Source organism: Rattus norvegicus, chromosome 3 (assembly GCF_021556685.1).
Source record: "Rattus norvegicus strain SHRSP/BbbUtx chromosome 3, alternate assembly SHRSP_T2T, whole genome shotgun sequence".
NCBI lineage: Eukaryota > Metazoa > Chordata > Mammalia > Rodentia > Muridae > Rattus > Rattus norvegicus.
Genome location: NC_141536.1, coordinates 88,896,663 through 88,914,758, shown reverse-complemented (window position 1 = coordinate 88,914,758; position 18,096 = coordinate 88,896,663). Strand labels below are relative to the sequence as shown.

General features: G+C 43.4%; 1 long non-coding RNA gene across 2 annotated transcripts; it reads right to left on the bottom strand.

The window, feature by feature from the left end:
• Positions 1-1,795: 1,795 nt before the first annotated feature.
• LOC147995608 (uncharacterized) lies at positions 1,796-16,143 on the bottom strand. 2 transcript variants are annotated; one of them, XR_015683688.1, is made up of 7 exons: positions 16,040-16,143; positions 14,505-14,528; positions 13,523-13,690; positions 9,935-10,152; positions 9,633-9,820; positions 3,897-4,237; positions 1,796-2,769 (listed from the first exon to the last, which is right to left on the bottom strand). It is a non-coding gene; the product is annotated as an uncharacterized LOC147995608 (long non-coding RNA). The 2 variants fall into 2 exon arrangements; XR_015683689.1 differs by having other exon boundaries at positions 9,935-10,030.
• Positions 16,144-18,096: the final 1,953 nt, after the last annotated feature.

The following is an 18,096-nucleotide window of genomic DNA, read 5'->3' as shown; positions in this document are numbered from 1 at the left end:
CAACAGCAATAGAAAGACAATTCCCTTCTGTTGGGGTGCTATAATTTTATGGTTATAATTTTATAATTTTATATTTGTGCCATTTTGTTTATTCCTGGTTGCTTGAGAATATGGATGTTTCTCAGACTAGTGTAAAAAGTCTTAGTTATTTCTAATTTTTCCCAGAGCTTCCAACAGCTGTGAATTCATGGCATTTCATTTGATCACCTCATCACCCGATTAACTGTTTTAGCCCAGCATCCTCCTGGGTACTGATGGATATAGTCCAGTTAGCAAGGGAATTGGAGCCCTTCCCAGATACTTAGTTTTTATCTCAGGCAGGCACACAAGAAGACCATATTGTCTCTGCCCACTCAAAGATCAGAAAGGCTACATGACTTACTTTGGCCAAGAAATCTGAATAAATGCGCTTTCTCTCTCTCTCTCTCTCTCTCTCTCTCTCTCTCTCTTTCTCTCTCTCTCTCTCTCTCTCTCTCTCTCTCTCTCGCGCACACACACACACACACACATTTTCTCTGTCTCTCTGTCTCTCTCTCCTCCCCTCCCCTCCCCTCCCCTCCCCTCCCTTCCTCTCCCCTCCACTCTACTCTCTTCTCCTCTCCTTTTCTCTTTGGCATTTGGCATACTATCTGACAATGTTCAAGATGGTACTGGTCTGACAGCTTGCATACCATCAGGATTATCCTCAGCAAAACCTGACAGCTGATCCGTGGTGTACATGTAGGTAGAGAAGGTGAAATGAGCTCTTTGCTTCACTAGCTCAGATTTTGAGGTGGTTGTGGTTATATAACTTAGCTCATCTCCGAGGAAGCTATTTTCTGCCTTTTAGGTTCCTACAGTCTCTGGGGGAGAGAAATGAAGCATATGAAAAAGAGATAATCCAGTTCACTGCTGGGTGCTCACTGAACCCCAAAGGAAGAGGAACTACAACCCTTGACACAACTGAGGACATTAGGGGTGACAGCCTATGGTTGATACAGGCAAGTGGGCTAGAAAAGCAACCTGGCACATGTTAGAAAGTAAGACCTGGAAGTTATAGACCTGTTTCAAACTCCAACCCTGGCCTTTCACACACGATACTGGACAAAACAAGCCCATAAAAGCTGGGGATTTTGAACATCAAGCCTACAGAGTGCCAAGAATTGGCAAACAATGTATTCCAAGAGCCTAGCTTGCTGTTATGGCATTGGGCATCTCATTGAAGGAAGCAGCAGTTTTGGGAGATGGCGCTTCACTGTACATGGACGCGAGCATACTCTCCCCAAAGCCATGAACTAACTGGAAAGCAGGGTAGCTGCAGTCTAAGACCACAGACAGTTTCCAGCCCAGAGAGTTTCCAGAGAAAGGCCTTCCTCTGGTTGATTAGCATCTTTGTAAAGGCTTCTAAGGAGAGATGACCTTTCCATGACCTCTAGGTTTGATGCTTGAATGCTTCTTGTAAGCACAGCACAAGCCCTGACTCATCAATATTATGTGGGCGGCTGGGACCCTTGTGGCTACAGCCAAGACTTAATCTCTAAGCCACCTACAGTCACGTCTGCTCAAGTCTGAGCTTCAGAGAACCCCAACCCATGGGCTGGTGGAATGAGGAGTGCCAAGAAGCAGTTCCTGGGAATCCATGGGCCTTGGTGAAGCCTTCTTTAAGATTAATCTTTGGCTTGCTGAACCTTTTTTTTCTTTTCTATGCAAGTATTCAAATGCCATATATCATCTTTTCTCATCACAAAAACCAAAACAAGATAATTACAGAAAATACTGATGAGTAAGTGAATAAATAAACCAAACAACCATTATTCTGCCATTTGGAGACAAACTCTTTTAATCCCTTGAATTTTCCCAATTAGATGTATTCTTGAATGTGTATGTATAGATGTGTACAAACATAATACATAGCATACTATGAGCATCTTCTTATACATATATTTCTATCACATAACCACATATCACGTACTGTGTAGTATTCCTTCGACTGAGGATACAGTCCCAATTTTTAATCAGGAAGGCATTTAGGCGAGTTCTACTTTGTAATCACACAGCTATGTTTGGGTAGATTATGCCACCATTGGTCCTCCTTCTCAACTTTTTCTTTATTTGGTCCATTAACTCGTAATTTCAAGCAGTAATAGTTGACATCTTTCATTGTTTACTTGGGCTAAATTCTAGTGGCAAAGTCACCGAGTCAGAAAAGCAATGTGACTTTAGGACAGTCATTCCTACACTGGGTTGGCTCCCTTTCTTGCAACGTCACAGAATGAAAATGAAAAATATCTCTGGGAACCAAATCAGAAGGGTTAAGTTTGACTGTCACCAAGTCCCTTGCACAGAGCTGTCTGTGCTCAGGTTAGCTGTATTTTGGGTTTATTTTCCTTTCTGGATTCTGTAGCACCACTAACCACAGCTATGTTTACCAGCATGTTTTCTGAGATCCCCGCCAGTTGGGCTCACAAAAGAGGGATGGGACATTTTTTCCTCATTCGCTGTTCTCTTGAAGCAGGGGATAGAGGCTCTTCTATACTCTCTGCTTTCAGAAGGTGAGGCTGAGCTTTGTCTGACCCCTCAGAGCCCCTCACCTCTAACAATAGGTCTTTATGCTGTTTGCCTGGTGCCACCTGTGAGAGTGTGGTGTCCATTGTTATTCCCTTCTCTTGGCAGGCTCATCTATTGAGTTTGGCTTCTGCTGACTAAAGTAAGGGAAGCTGACCTAGTTGAGACGAGAGGCTGAAAGAAAAGTCCCAGTGTTGTCATATGGCCTGAAGGCTCCATGTGAACCTGTCAAAATAAATATATATGAATTAATCATCCCAATACAACAAGTCCCAGCACTGGGCCACAGTCTGTGGCACATAGTGCAGCATGCTGAGAGTGTCCCATGGTGGACGCGGGGGGACACTAAAGAATCCTGCCTTATCTTGCAGTGGGTTGTGGGTCATGCATCAGGGTGAGCTGCTGATGTCTTCAGAAGTGACTTGCACACGAGAGGTGCTTCGCTATGCTTCATGGGTAAGGTTAAGTGGAAGCCTATTCCTCAGCTCTCTAAGAAAGACCAGAGTGTATGAGCCTAACAAAGGCTGTGTTTCCGGTAAAGAAGTTGGGAGCACCAAGTCACCTAGCAAGTGAGCTTATAATAAAAACACCTTTAATGCATACGGTTTCAAAAAAGCAAAAAGGGTTCCGCCTACTAAGATGTAGTTTATTAAAATGTAGGGATCCTTGGGATCCAAGGTCCAGAGACCCAGCTCAAAAGAGGGACTGGATTCTTAGGCTGGGATAACAACCCAGAAGGACAGTAGTAGAATAGACCGCCTGAATAACGAGGTACAGTGAAGGAGGAAGAGAGTTGCTGGAGTCTTTGGCTACGTTATAGGTTTGTCTCTACCAGGGATCATATCCTAGAGGAAGAATTTGTGGGAGTAAATTAATATTGAGTACACAAAGCCAGGCAAGGGAAACAGAACGCGACTGTTCACAACAGCGTAAATGTGTGACAAAGGAAACAGTCGTGACATGTTACTTGGCTCATCCATGGCCAATATTTTCATATAAATTATCATGTAAACAGTAAATATTGAATTAACAAAAATAATACAGTTGTGTGTGAGTGAATAGGCAAGTGGAAATGTGTACTTTGTGGGAGGATCCAGGAAGAGTCAAAGTGGTGATACTGAGAGGCTAATCCTCTCCTCCATGGGTAGAAAGTCCAAAGACTAGCATCTAGGATGGAAATAGGCAGACCTAACAGGAGAAGCACATTATTTGAAGATGAAGAGCTCAATATCAAGAAGGAAATTAAATGTTGAAGGTTATTGCCTTTGAGGAGAACAAGTTACAAATGGGAAAAAGCATAGGAGGGCTCCACTTTTCATGACAGCATCATACATGTATAAATAGGTCCTTACCGTTGTTTTAATAAATTAACTAAACTTCTAGGGGATATGCAGCTGAAGAGATGATGGCGACTTCTTTCAATGTCCAAATGGATAAGTTGTTGGTTGTTTCTTTGTTTTAAATTATGTCCTTTCCTTTGTCCAAGGGGGCAAGCATAAGAGATCAGGCATGGCTGGGAGTTGTTCGTTTACTATTTGTGCTGGGTTCTCCTGATGAGATTTCATTTTAATTAAATGGTCAATTGCTTTTGTTTGTTTGTTTTAAGTTTGACAGTCCAGCCCAGACATAATACATATTGTAGTGCCAGATTCTCCTTGGATCCCACGGATTCAAGAACTAGCCAAGTGATTCCCTACAAGATATAAGATGTCAATCATATAGGACACATATTCCTTTCTCTCCATCATGGCCTCTGGCTTTCCTCTCTGCATATACAAAGTGTTATCTGTATTTTCACTCATTCATTCCTGAAACCAAAGGCCATTCTCTGGGCAGTTAATAGTTTACAAGTAGTGGATGATGCCAACAAGGTGATGAGCTTGTGGCCCTGACTTGACAGCTTTAGCCTCAGGGAACCCCTGCCCTGTCAGCCAAACCAGGGCATTGTGAACACATGCTCAGGACCACATCCACTTTATAGTGAATCTCTTGGTGGCAAAGTGAACAAGCATGAATCCGTACATGGTGTCAGGCTTTGCTTAGAGCCCTTCCAAAGGATTAACACCTTTAATGACCACAGCACTAAAAGTAGCCACTAGTCCCACAAGTCTTTCACACATTTTATAGAGGAGGAATCAAAGCACAGAGATGTCAGAGAACAGGCCCACATTCACACAGCTAGCAGGTAGCAGAGCTGAGATATGAACAAAGGCAGCTTTTGTTTATTTTTTTTTAAAGCACATGTTCTCAGCAGCTCCCCTTATCTAGCCCCACTTTAATATTCCTTTTCCTTAAATGAGCCCTGGGATTCCCTCATGGAGGCTTTCCCTGAGCCATTATAAACCCCTTTCATTCTCTCTTCCATTTGGAGCATGTTAATTAAACTGGAGTTTCAGCAAACACTCGGCCTGGGGAAAAAAAAGCTGGGAGAAGAAACCCTTCATCAACAAAACTCCTGACACACAGAGGATTTGAAATCCTTGGCGGCAATCTGATACCCATATGGTAATGGCTTGGAATTAAGAATTTAAGTCTCACACCCAGTGGCTGACAGGAAGAGAAACTGCTCACTAATCTCTTGGTGCTCGGGCAGAGTGGTGGTGGGCCAGGCATGCCTTGGGTGACATGTTTCATAGAACAAGAGGCCCCCCTGCATAGCAGAAACCAGTAACTCCCCAAAGCAGCCCCAGAGATCCCAGAAGTGGACCCTCCCCCAGCCACTGATTTGATGAATAGAAGACCATGGATGGCCTCGGGATTGAACAGGGTGAGGTGGAGGAGGACTGGCCTCATTGAGAGACCCTATTCCCCTGTTGCTCCACTCCAGCCTCAAAGAACCTCTTCTAAGGTTCTACCAGGCCAGGCTCACTCCTACCCCAGAGGCTTTTGCTTGGTTAAGATTGAACTTCCCTGCCTTCCACCCGAGCAGATCTCCGCTCTACAGCATGTTTGCCAAGAAGCCATACTGATCACCCTAGGTTAAGGTAGTTACAGATTCCCCTACACCATGTTTACAAGTGACAGAAACCTGTCTGGAGCAATGCTCAGCAGCTAGGGCATCTTAGAGATGGCTGTGAGTTGATGTAAATCTGGTTTAAAGGATCTGTTACTCTTACGGCTTCCATGAGCGACCACACACGTGTGGCACCCATACCCACGTGGCCTACACACAATAAATAAAAATAAATCCTTTTATTAAAAGTAGCAAAATAAAAGGTAATCATAACACTTATCGCTGGTGGGATTTATGCATTTATTCTGTTTTATTTATTTATTGTATGCTTCCTCTCCAGGTATGAAAACAGGGACTTTGTCTTGCACAAAATTTCTCGTGCCTAGAGCCTAGAATTGTGGTGTTCTACAAATTTAAAAAAAAGTATTTCTTGAATGAATGAGTTATTTTCGGGAGCAAGGCGGGTGGGAGGGCTTGGTCTTGAGCCCACTTTGTAGGACAGCATGGTCTTTCTGCTCCAATCCTTCCTCCTACCCAGCCAGCATTGAAGACCTTGTTCCAATTAGAAACAAAACCTTTCTGTTGGAAGCTCTGTGATTTCTCTGGGGAATTAAAGTCAGGACCATCTAAAGGCAGAGGGTGGACTGAGTCCCATGCTCCTTCGTTTATAGAGAATGATGTAGCAAAACTACCCTTTGAGGAAGCCTCCTGGCATCTAGTTCCACGTCAAGATTTTGACTCTCTGCTTCTTCCTGGAGGCTCCTGGAGAAGCCTCTAAGCTCTCAAGTGAGCAACCTAGCCATTCTTGAACCAAGGTACCATACTTGCTTAACTCAGTGGATGTACCTCATTCTCCTTATCTTGATCCATACGCTTGAATATTCATCTGTCAGATGTTCCTGCTTAGGCAGGCTGATGGGGACCAGGATGGCAGGGGAGTCAAACCCAGACTCAGTGGGACTTTCGAACCAAGCTTCTCCCTCCCTCTACTTCAGCCCCACCCCAGTGTGGTGCAACCCTGTCCTCATGGGTCACCAGACTGGTGAAACCTGAACAGTTGGAGGCCAAAGGAAGCACTCGATGACAAGAGGGTGGGGAGGTAAGCAAGTGGAGAAGGAGTGGGGACTTCAGACAGGAGCCTGGAAGGGGGCAGAGAGAGGCACTGGGCAACTTATTCTCAAACAGAGACAGATTTTCAAATCCAGCTTCACGGTGTTTATCATAACGAAATCTTATGAGGTTGCTGTGAACGGGGCCCTGTATGCATTGTTATGCTATTTGGTTTTGATAAAAAAGTGGCATTGTACAAGATGTTCCTTGGCCACGTAAAAGCTTGCTGCATAGCTAATGGTGGCACAGAGCCATACCACAAGTTGAGCAATGCTGTGGCAGGGATTAAGGCTGGTATTTTAATGTGAACTTTAAGAGAAGAACTGAAAGAGCAAGACCTAAGAAGAGAAAGAGGACCAAAGAGAGAAACTGAGAACTGGGAGGAAGCAGGAAGAAATGAACGGAGAAAGGAATGAAAGAACAAAGGCAGAAAATGACATTTAGTGGGGAAATAAATCTTATTAGAATGGGAGCAAGCTCATCCGTTCTGAAAGGGAAGTCATTTCTTTGCCTTCTGCCTTTGTTCCATAGCTCTGCTCTGTCTGTATGTACACCCATTCCTCTCCTTTCCACTCCAAACGTGGAGCCAAACCGTGTGAGAGCTTTCTCCAACGTTGTAGGTTCTCAGAATAGTTTAATAGCACGCTTTAACTTAGCTCCAAACCATAGACTTTTCTGTCACTTCTGAGCCCGGTCCCTGAGCTGCATGTTCGTCAGTGGCCTCCCAGAGACATGAGCAGGGACAAAGGGCACGCTCTTATTCTTTCCTTTTTTTCCCCTCCTGTTTTGTTTTTGAAAGAAAGTTCTAGAATGAACTCAACGATGTTGGAGAAGAAGAAAGATGGTCTAGAGGAAGAGGTATGGTTTGGAGTCAGAGAGTTAAAGATCCCAACTGTACAATGAGTTTTAGAACATAAGCAGAAAAAAAAATTCTTGTTTTCTTCATGGATAATTCATTTTACCCTATCAGAAAACTGTGGGCCATCATTATGAGGCCAGGTCACTTCTTCATCCTTCACCTGACCCATAAGCTTGTAGCCAATATAAAATCTGGCCCCATTTCTGAGAAAAACCACGGAAGGTCCTGCCATTCAGTACAATGCCTTCCACCGAGTGCTCAGGACTGGTGCCTGATGTAGAAAGAAACTGATATAATCATGGTTGAGTGCCTGGAAAGATCTGAAGAACTATGGCCAAACCATCAAGGGCAAAGAGCTATGACCTGCCTGTGTGAATGACTAGCAGTAAAGTTGGAACTTGGTTGCCTTCTGTTCTGTGGTCACCAACAGTAGTGTGGCACCAATGTCCTACTTTCCCAATCAAGTCAGCATTTGCCTAAAGAGTTTCTAAGTCATTCACTGTGACCCCAGTGACCCGGATGTGCTTTCCAGGTTATATAGGACCATTATACATCTGCAGGCTGTGTGCTGTTGTTTCTTCTGCAAACCCTCTCTTCTTTTTATTTTTAAATTGACTTTCAATTTCTGACATATAATAATTGTGCATATTTATGGAGCACAGTGTGATCTTTCAATACACACTTGCATTATGTAATAATGAGAAGAACAAAGTAACTGGCAGAACCATCATCTCAGACATTCATCATTTCTTTGCTAGGAACACTCTAAGTCTTCCCTAATGGCTATTTTGAAATACATGGTTGTTGTCAATCGTAGTGGATTGTTGTGCCAGTTGTACCATCAAACATCAGTGGCTCCTCCTCCTGTCCAGCCGCCTCATTCCAGTTCCCCCTTTCCCACCTCTGTCAGAAAAGCACTTGCTCATCTTCCATGACCTGTGGCCCCCATGCCTCCATGTCTCAGAGCAGCCTTTCCTGTCTCAGGCCTGCAAGAACCCAGCAGGTCCTTTCTTGTCTCTCAGTAGGGCCTGTACAAGTCTCTCATCTGGCCTCTGTATCTCCTCCCATTTACCCAGAAGCCCTTTGAGCTTAAGGGTCCTATCTGGCTTCTCTATGCCTAACACTGTAATGATCTGAACACGGTTCAGAAATTGCACATAAATAAATGAATGAATGAGTGAATGAAAGGAATGAAGAAATATTCAGATGACAATCTAGACTTTAGGAACCCAGAGACTGGATTTAGTACACTGTGCTCTTTCGGTTTTGTCACTATTGCAAAACTATTTAAGCTGTATTCTAATAAATAACCAGCACTTGCCAGATGGGAACTCTTGGGTCACACAAAAACACGAGCTATTAAAATGATGTTAGAATTCTTTACAAACAAGGGGGATAGGAAGGTGAAAGGGGAGAGGAGAGAACCACTTATTGGGCCAGAAAGGATATTAAGTACTTTTAGACATTTCATTTGCTCTTCACAGACAGCCTGTGCAGGTGTACATTATTGTCCCATTGTACAGCTGGGGAAATTCCCATTATAGCTAAGAGAGCTAAACCAGAACACATCTTTTTCATCCTATGGGATGTTGACTTCTGAAAAGTTCCCTAGGGCCGAGGAGAAGGTTCCGTGGGTGAAGACCTTGGTATGCAAAGGTAAGAATCTGAGTTTGAGTTCTAGAACCCTTGTATAGCCAGACACTACAACAGGAGTATGTAATAACCAGTACATCTGTGACAAGCCGAGAAGCAGAGACAGATCCTAGAAACCCATGGGCCAGCTAGCTTGACACATACAGCCACAAACAAGAGAGACTCTGCCTCAAACAAGGTGGAAGAAGAGGACTGGCACCTAACATTGTTCCCACACGTGTTGCAACATGCATATACCTACATGCACACAGAGACGTGGACACACAGGAACACGAAGTGGGTGGGGATAGAAAGAAGAGGGAGGGAAGGAGGAAGGGAGAGAGATAAACGAAGAAGGGAGTGGGGGAGAGAGGAGAGATACACAAGAACACACACGATTCAGATTTTTTAAAACAGCTTTCTAGATTTAAATCTCTCTCTTTCTATTCACAGATGAGGAAACTAAAGCAGAGACTCAACAGCCTTGGCCAGGTCACTTGACAGTTGATAACAGTTTAAAAATCAATACCCGACCTGACGTTCAGCCCTGAGAGAAGGTGTCTGGAGATGACTTTTCACAGACAGGGAACAAGATCGGAGGCCTTGGTGCTGCTGTTCTAGTCAGATTTCCATGCTTCAAGTGGCTAACATGGCCAGAGTTCTGAGACAAACAACTTCAGAAATTCATCAAATCTCGGAAGTCATACAGCTTCAGACTGATGCTGGGAAAGGGAATAGAAGACACACCAATGTGGCTTTCAAATTTTAAATAAGTACTTGTGTTCTCACAGCAAGGCAATGCTACAGATTAATTACCATCTTAGCCCATTACTCACCTCGGCTTTATGACAATTAGAAAGCTGCTCTTTCAGTCCACCGAACTGAAGACATCATCATCTTCCACTGAGTGCTCTGTGCTGTTGCTTAGGAATCTGTAAGGGTTTTCATCCAACGTTTTGAAAATTTTTGTAGGTTCCCAGGCACAGGTAATTATGTGAGCTGATGATAACTAGGGTGATATGCAGGCAGAGCTTTCTGTCTCCTAGCTGTGGTTCTGGTACAGAAGGTATTTAATTTAATGGTGACAAAAACCTACAAGATTCTTATTTTAAATTCACTTTATTAAAATATAATTTAAGTTTGAATAGATATTTATAGTCATTTAACTGCATTGCAATCAATAAGGAATGATTCCATCACCCCAAAAGCTTTCTTATACCTCTTTATAAGAATCCTGTCCCCAATAACCCTATTAAAAATGGGGTTCAGACAACCAACAGATTGGGAAAAGATCTTTACCAATCCTATAACAGATAGAGGCCTTATATCCAAAATATACAAAGAACTCAAGAAGTTAGACCGCAGGGAAACAAATAACCCTATTAAAAAATGGGGTTCAGAGCTGAACAAAGAATTCACAGCTGAGGAATGCCGAATGGCTGAGAAACACCTAAAGAAATGTTCAACATCTTTAGTCATAAGGGAAATGCAAATCAAAACAACCCTGAGATTTCACCTCACACCAGTGAGAATGGCTAAGATCAAAAACTCAGGTGACAGCAGATGCTGGCGAGGATGTGGAGAAAGAGGAACACTCCTCCATTGTTGGTGGGATTGCAGACTGGTAAAACCATTCTGGAAATCAGTCTGGAGGTTCCTCAGAAAATTGGACATTGAACTGCCTGAGGATCCAGCCATACCTCTCTTGGGCATATACCCAAAAGATGCCTCAACATATAAAAGAGACACGTGCTCCACTATGTTCATCGCAGCCTTATTTATAATAGCCAGAAACTGGAAAGAACCCAGATGCCCTTCAACAGAGGAATGGATACAGAAAATGTGGTACATCTACACAATGGAATATTACTCAGCTATCAAAAACAACGAGTTTATGAAATTCGTAGGCAAATGGTTGGAACTGGAAAATATCATCCTGAGTGAGCTAACCCACTCACAGAAAGACATACATGGTATGCACTCATTGATAAGTGGCTATTAGCCCAAATGCTTGAATTACCCTAGATCCCTAGAACAAACGAAACTCAAGACGGATGATCAAAATGTGAATGCTTCACTCCTTCTTTAAATGAGGAAAAAGAATACCCTTGGCAGGGAAGGGAGAGGCAAAGATTAAAACAGAGACTGAAGGAACACCCATTCAGAGCCTGCCCCACAGGTGGCCCATACATATACAGCCACCCAATTAGACAAGATGGATGAAGCAAAGAAGTGCAGACCGACAGGAGCCGGATGTAGATCGCTCCTGAGAGACACAGCCAGAATACAGCAAATACAGAGGCGAATGCCAGCAGCAAACCACTGAACTGAGAATAGGTCCCCCGTTGAAGGAATCAGAGAAAGAACTGGAAGAGCTTGAAGGTGCTCGAGACCCCAAAAGTACAATAATATCAAGCAACCAGAGCTTCCAGGGACTAAGCCACTACCTAAAGACTATATATACATGGACTGACCCTGGACTCTGTCCCCATAGGTAGCAATGAATATCCTAGTAAGAGCACCAGTGGAAGGGGAAGCCCTGGGTCCTGCTAAGACTGAACCCCCAGTGAACTAGACTATGCGGGGAGGGTGGCAATGGGGGGAGGTTTGGGAGGGGAACACCCACAAGGAAGGGGAGGGGGGAGGGTGATGTCTGTCCGGAAACCGGGAAAGGGAATAACACTTGAAATGTATATAAGAAATACTCAAGATAATAAAAAAATAAAAATAAATAAAAAAAAATAAAAATAAAAAAAATGGGGTTCAGAGCTAAACAAACAATTCACAGCTGAGGAATGCCGAATGGCTGAGAAACACCTAAAGAAATGTTCAACATCTTTAGTCATAAGGGAAATGCAAATCAAAACAACCCTGAGATTTCACCTCACACCAGTGAAAATGGCTAAGATCAAAAACTCAGGTGACAGCAAATGCTGGCGAGGATGTGGAGAAAGAGGAACACTCCTCCATTGTTGGTGGGATTGCAGACCAGTACAACCATTCTGGAAATCAGTCTGGAGGTTCCTCAGAAAATTGGACATTGAACTGCCTGAGGATCCAGCTATACCTCTCTTGGGCATATACCCAAAAGACGCCCCAACATATAAAAAAGACACGTGCTCTACTATGTTCATAGCAGCCTTATTTATAATAGCCAGAAGCTGGAAAGAACCCAGATGCCCTTCAACAGAGGAATGGATACAGAAAATGTGGTACCTCTACACAATGGAATATTACTCAGCTATCAAAAACAATGCCTTTATGAATTCATAGGCAAATGGTTGGAACTGGAAAATATCATCCTGAGTGAGGTAACCCAATCACAGAAAAACACACATGGTATGCACTCATTGATAAGTGGCTATTAGCCCAAATGCTTGAATTACCCTAGATGCCTAGAACACATGAAACTCAAGATGTATGATCAAAATGTGAATGCTTCACTCTTTCTTTAAAAGGGGAACAAGAATACCTTTGGCAGGGAATAGAGAGGCAAAGATTAAAACAGAGACAGAAGGAACACCCATTCAGAGCCTGCCCCACAGGTGGCCCATACATATACAGCCACCCAATTAGACAAGATGGATGAAGCAAAGAAGTGCAGGCAGACAGGAGCCGGATGTAGATCTCTCCTGAGAGACACAGCCAGAATACAGCAAACACAGAGGTGAATGCCAGCAGCAAACCACTGAACTGAGAACAGGACCCCCGTTGAAGGAATCAGAGAAAGAACTGGAAGAGCTTGAAGGGGCTCGAGACCCCATATGAACAACAATGCCAAGCAACCAGAGCTTCCAGGGACTAAGCCACTACCTAAAGACTATACATGGACTGACCCTGGACTCTGATCTCATAGGTAGCATTGAATATCCTAGTAAGATCACCAGTGGAAGGGGAAGCCCTGGGTCCTGCTAAGACTGAACCCCCAGTGAACGTGATTGTTGGGGGGAGGGCAGCAATGGGGGGAGGATGGGAAGGGGAACACCCATAAAGAAGGTGAGGGGGAGGGGCTAGGGGGATGTTGGCCAGGAAACCGGGAAAGGGAATAACACTTGAAATGTAAGTAAGAAATACTCAAGTTAAAATAAAATAAAATAAAAAATAAAAAATAAAAATAAAAAATATCCTGTCCCCTTCACCCTCAGGCTATACTTATTTTCATGTCCCTGTTGTTGTTATTGAGAAGGAGAAGGGCGGAGGAGGAGGAGGAGGAGGAGGAGGAGGAGGAGGAGAAGGAGAAGAAGAAGAAGAAGAAGAAGAAGAAGAAGAAGAAGAAGAAGAAGAAGAAGAAGAAGAAGAAGAAGAAGAAGAAGAAGAAGAAGAAGAAGAAGAAGAAGAAGAAGAAGACAGGGTTTCTTGTCGCCCAAACTTGCCATGAACTTGTTATGCAGCTGAGAATGACATTGAAGTCTGATCGTTCTTACCTCCACCTCCTAGGGGCTGAGATCACAGACCTGCACCTCCACACAGCTTTATACAGCACTGCAGAACTCAGAACTTTCTGCTTGCTTTGCAGGCATTCTCCTGGCTGAGCTGTGTCACCGGACCAGCGCGTAGTCTTCTGCTCTGTCCTCTTTCACTCAGCACAATGCCTTTTATAATCATTGTTATTGTGAATAACTTACTTTCATTATCCCACATTACATATGGAGGAACTAAAATCTGGCATGTATAAATGACTTGATCCACCTTGTAAGTAACCTAACTAGAACTCAAAACTGTCCAGACAGATCTTAGTGCACACCTACTGTTTCAACTCCTTCCACTTTTGCACTGGCCATCGGGGCTCCTGATCTGGCCTTAACTCACCCATGAGCCCACTCCATGAGTGGTCCTTCTCCACTCTAAGGCTGGCTTTTAGCTCCTACTCACAAAAGGCCTGCGGTATATTTTATTATCTACCAACAATGAGGATGGTGATGGTCAGTTAATACTGAACTAAGCGCTCACTGCACTTGTGTTACTTCATGTAACCTTCGCCAGGATCCTCAGAGATTCCAGAATCCCTTTTTCCTGGTGAGGGAGTTGAAATGCCTAATATCATGTGGCCTTGAAGGTAAATTGCTATGCTGCAATTTGGACTCACATGTGTTCAGCTGAAAATAACATTTGTTGTTCTTTTCAGACAGGGTCTCACAATGTAGACCAGGCTGGCATCAAACTAACAGAGATTTGCCTGCCTCTGCCTCAGTGCTGGGACTAACGGTGCGTACCACCATGCCTGGCTCTATTGAATTTTATTTTTAATGAAAAAATTCCTTTCATGAACTATTCGGATCTGGTGGGACCTGGGAGAGGTGAAACAACAGCTGTTCTAAGAGGTGTGGGATGGGAAAGATGCAGAAGAAGCCAGTAAACCTTAAATAAGGAGGCCATGGTAGAAATGCAGACTCCCAGGAAGCTTACCTCCAGCATCATGGCGACTCTGACCTGGTATGAATGGAAAGAGAATCACTGGGGATCCTTTGGATAGAGGAAGGTTCTTCTTTCAAAAAGGAAGAAGAAAATTATCTGCTGTCCTCCTGGTGATCTCATTTTGCTTCGCACCCATAAACCTGCCTTATTCATTAACATGTTTTATTTATTCGTTGATTCTCTCAAACATGCATATATACCGTATGTTGATCATATCCAATTCAAATTACCCTCTCATGTCCACAAGGCCTTTTGCTACTTTCCCTCTAACCTTATTAATTTACTTCTTAACTCAGAGATCTCCAAATACTCAGTGAACTTTTCACAGTGACCTGAGCCCATATTTTACTGTTATATTATCAGAGCCATTTAAGTCAACATAGACAATTATATATGAACAATTTGGTGGCTGAAATCTTTAATGGCTAAGATTCCTCAATGGATATGTGTCTTCTAGGCATGCACAACTTTGCAACCCTTGGAATCAGATTGGTCTGCTTTCCATGATGTCTTTTTCAACTCTGAGAATATTGTACGGCCTGTGTTCCTCCTATGGAGTGGATATATGGGAGAGGAAACATGGCCATGACTTCACATCTGGAAGCAGGTGGCTGCAAGTCTGAATTTCAGTGCCTCCATTGTATCAACAGTAAAAGTGACTGTTGACCTTTTTCTCTTGTTGGCAGATGACTTACTGCGTCACAGTCAAATATTAACAGCACACACAAAATAGGAAGGGTGAGGAGAAGCAGCCCACGTCATCCCTTTTAACAAGAAAGCAAAGCTGTCTCCTGTCCATGCTTCACCCCAGCACAAGTCCAGTGATCTCTCAGAAGCCAGAATCATGCCATTTGCTTACCACTGGCTACATGGACAATACCAACATTTAACTGTGTGCACAGAGCTCCAAGTCATGCTTTAGGAGATGGAAGGCAGTGGGTCGATCCTGGGTAAACAAGCAGTAGCTACTGTAAAGTCACATTTCCTCATACAAAGACCAACAAAATAAATATTAATTCCTGTTCAATAGTCTCAACCCCAGCTTGGAGAGCAACATGGCCTACTTGGAAAAACAGTCAGTTCAGTAAGATATGCAGGAGAAAGGCACTTATTTTTCCTGGGCTGACCAGAGAAAGTCCTAGGAACAAACTGGCCTCACTCTAAAAGCAAAGGAGGTCAGGAGACCTGAAGGAAAAAAAACCGTCACATTGTTCCGATAGGACGTCTACATGCAGGATAGGTGGATCAGAAGGACCCTTGCAAGCTCACGCTTACCCTAGGTGTCGGCTTCAGTGAATGTGAGGCTAGTCTGAGCTCCATGAGACCTTGTCTCATGAGTAAATAAAAGGGGGAAGGGGAGGAGAGGGGAGAGGACTGATGACATAACTCTAAAACCAGAATTTAATTGACCCCAAACCATCATTACTCCATGAGTTGCTCAAGCGGGTTACATTTCCATCTTAAGTGCAGTTGGTTTGAGTTAGGTAACTGTCCCTTGCAGGGTCTTTGGAAACAGGAAAACCCACCTGAAACTCTCACCATGCTCCAACTTGAACCTTCTCCATTCTAACTCCCTTAGCCACCGGAAGAGAAGAGACGTGTTTTTCTCTGCCTTCCTTCCCCCACCCCCACCCCACTCCCCACCCCAGCCCCATGTGCTGTCTGAAAGAGGCTCTGGTTCTCACCCAGCTGGCTGGCAGGCACCCACTTCCTGTCCTGTGAATGTGGGCTACCTTCCCAGGGCTGTTATCTGACTCCACTATCAGCCAGCAGGTTTCTAGGAAAGCAGTGTTCTACAAGAGCAATGGCTGTGGTCAGAGCTAATGGTAACTCTAGCAGCCATGATCACAATGGGACTCTGAACATCATTCATGACTTCTGGTGATCAGGAGTTTGCCATGAGCTGCCACAAACAAGATAACTTGCACTTCTAACAAGTTCTCAGAGGCTCTAGAGCTGACTTTACTTCAACTAGCTTTTAAGTGCTTCCTGTGCCTCCAACCTGGCCACACACTAGCTGCGTGAGCCTGTAAATAACCTCATCTCCCCAAGCTTCTATCTCTTCCCTGCTAAAAGGCCATTTACAATCATATATGGAGGCTTGCTGGGTACCAGACGTATTAGGGGTCAGGGGTGCACCCATCTAACGGGAAGTAACTGCTGTGCACATATTCAATACAAGACTGACACGCTGTGACATTTCCACCTGAGGGAATCATTGTCATTGTTACCTGTGTTGCTATAGAGACCACCAGCCTCATTCCAGATGACAAGGAAATTGACACTCAGAAAAACTAAAAGACTTAATTCAAACCACCTAGCACAATCCTTGGCCAGGAAAAAGCCAGAAGCCATACATTCCCTAAATCTAGGTTCAAACACAGAAGCAACAAAGATTACAGTGTGCTGAGAAATTATTTGACCAATGAACCTAAAATTCTAATTTAAAGAAGCATGAAAATGACCTGAGAGGACATACTCCCTGCATTTGACTGAGTAACAACATCATATTGCATTGGTCATTATTATTTCCATATTGTATCCATAAGTTAAAAGTGGCCAGACCTGACATCAGCAAGATTCTTGAAGGGCTGGAGAGATGGCTCAGTGGTTAAGAGCACTGACTGCTCTTCCAGAGGTCCTGAGTTCAATTCCCAGCAACCACATGGTGGCTCACAGCCATCTGTAATGGGATCTGATGCCCTCTTCTGGTGTGTCTGAAGACAGCTACAGTATACTCACATATATAAAATAAATAAGAGATATGAGAAATGTATTCTGATGTCTGTGGAAAAGAGAGCAATGGGTAGCCAAGTCGACTGCAGAAAGCGAGAGGAGCTAGTTCTCACCTGGGGAGGATTATCACAAGGTAATAGTAATAATAATAGTATTAACAACAATAATAATAATAATCATCATCATCATCATCATCATCACTCAGCTTGGTATAGGTAAGATATACCAATATCACTGTGGATCCAAAACAACTAGAGAGAATAAGAATCAGGCTTCTAAACTCTGATTAAGGGAGGGAACTTACGGAGTCTAATACATGGCAGAGGAAGACATCATAAGGTCATGGCAAAAAGCCCAGCTGCTTAGCACTCCTTGGAGATAAATAAACAAATGGAAGCCAAACAAAGAAATTGCTGAATGTATTAAAGATTTTCAATATGAAAAATAAAATAACATGGGGAAAACGACTCTGTGACCCTGGGGTAGGAACAGTGCTCATGAGCAAGACGAACATGGACTTTATCATAACAAATGGCGCTATAAATAAAAATTACTGGCCAGACAGGATGGAAAGAGAAGAACATTTGCATGTAACCTAAATGTTGTCATCTTGCGACTCAACTTCATGCCAAAGAAAAACAGTTTCTGTGAGAAAAGAGAATCTCAAAGATTATCTATGAAAAAAATTTAAAAATTAACAGAGGAGTTAAAGTGTCCTGAGTCATTCACTGTAGGTAAACAAAAATGCAAGCGATAAAATCAAGTATTTGTCAAATTGAGCAAGCGGTCATGGTTCTATTATTTCACTACAGTGGCCCAAATTGACAAATGTAGGGACTTGAGAGCC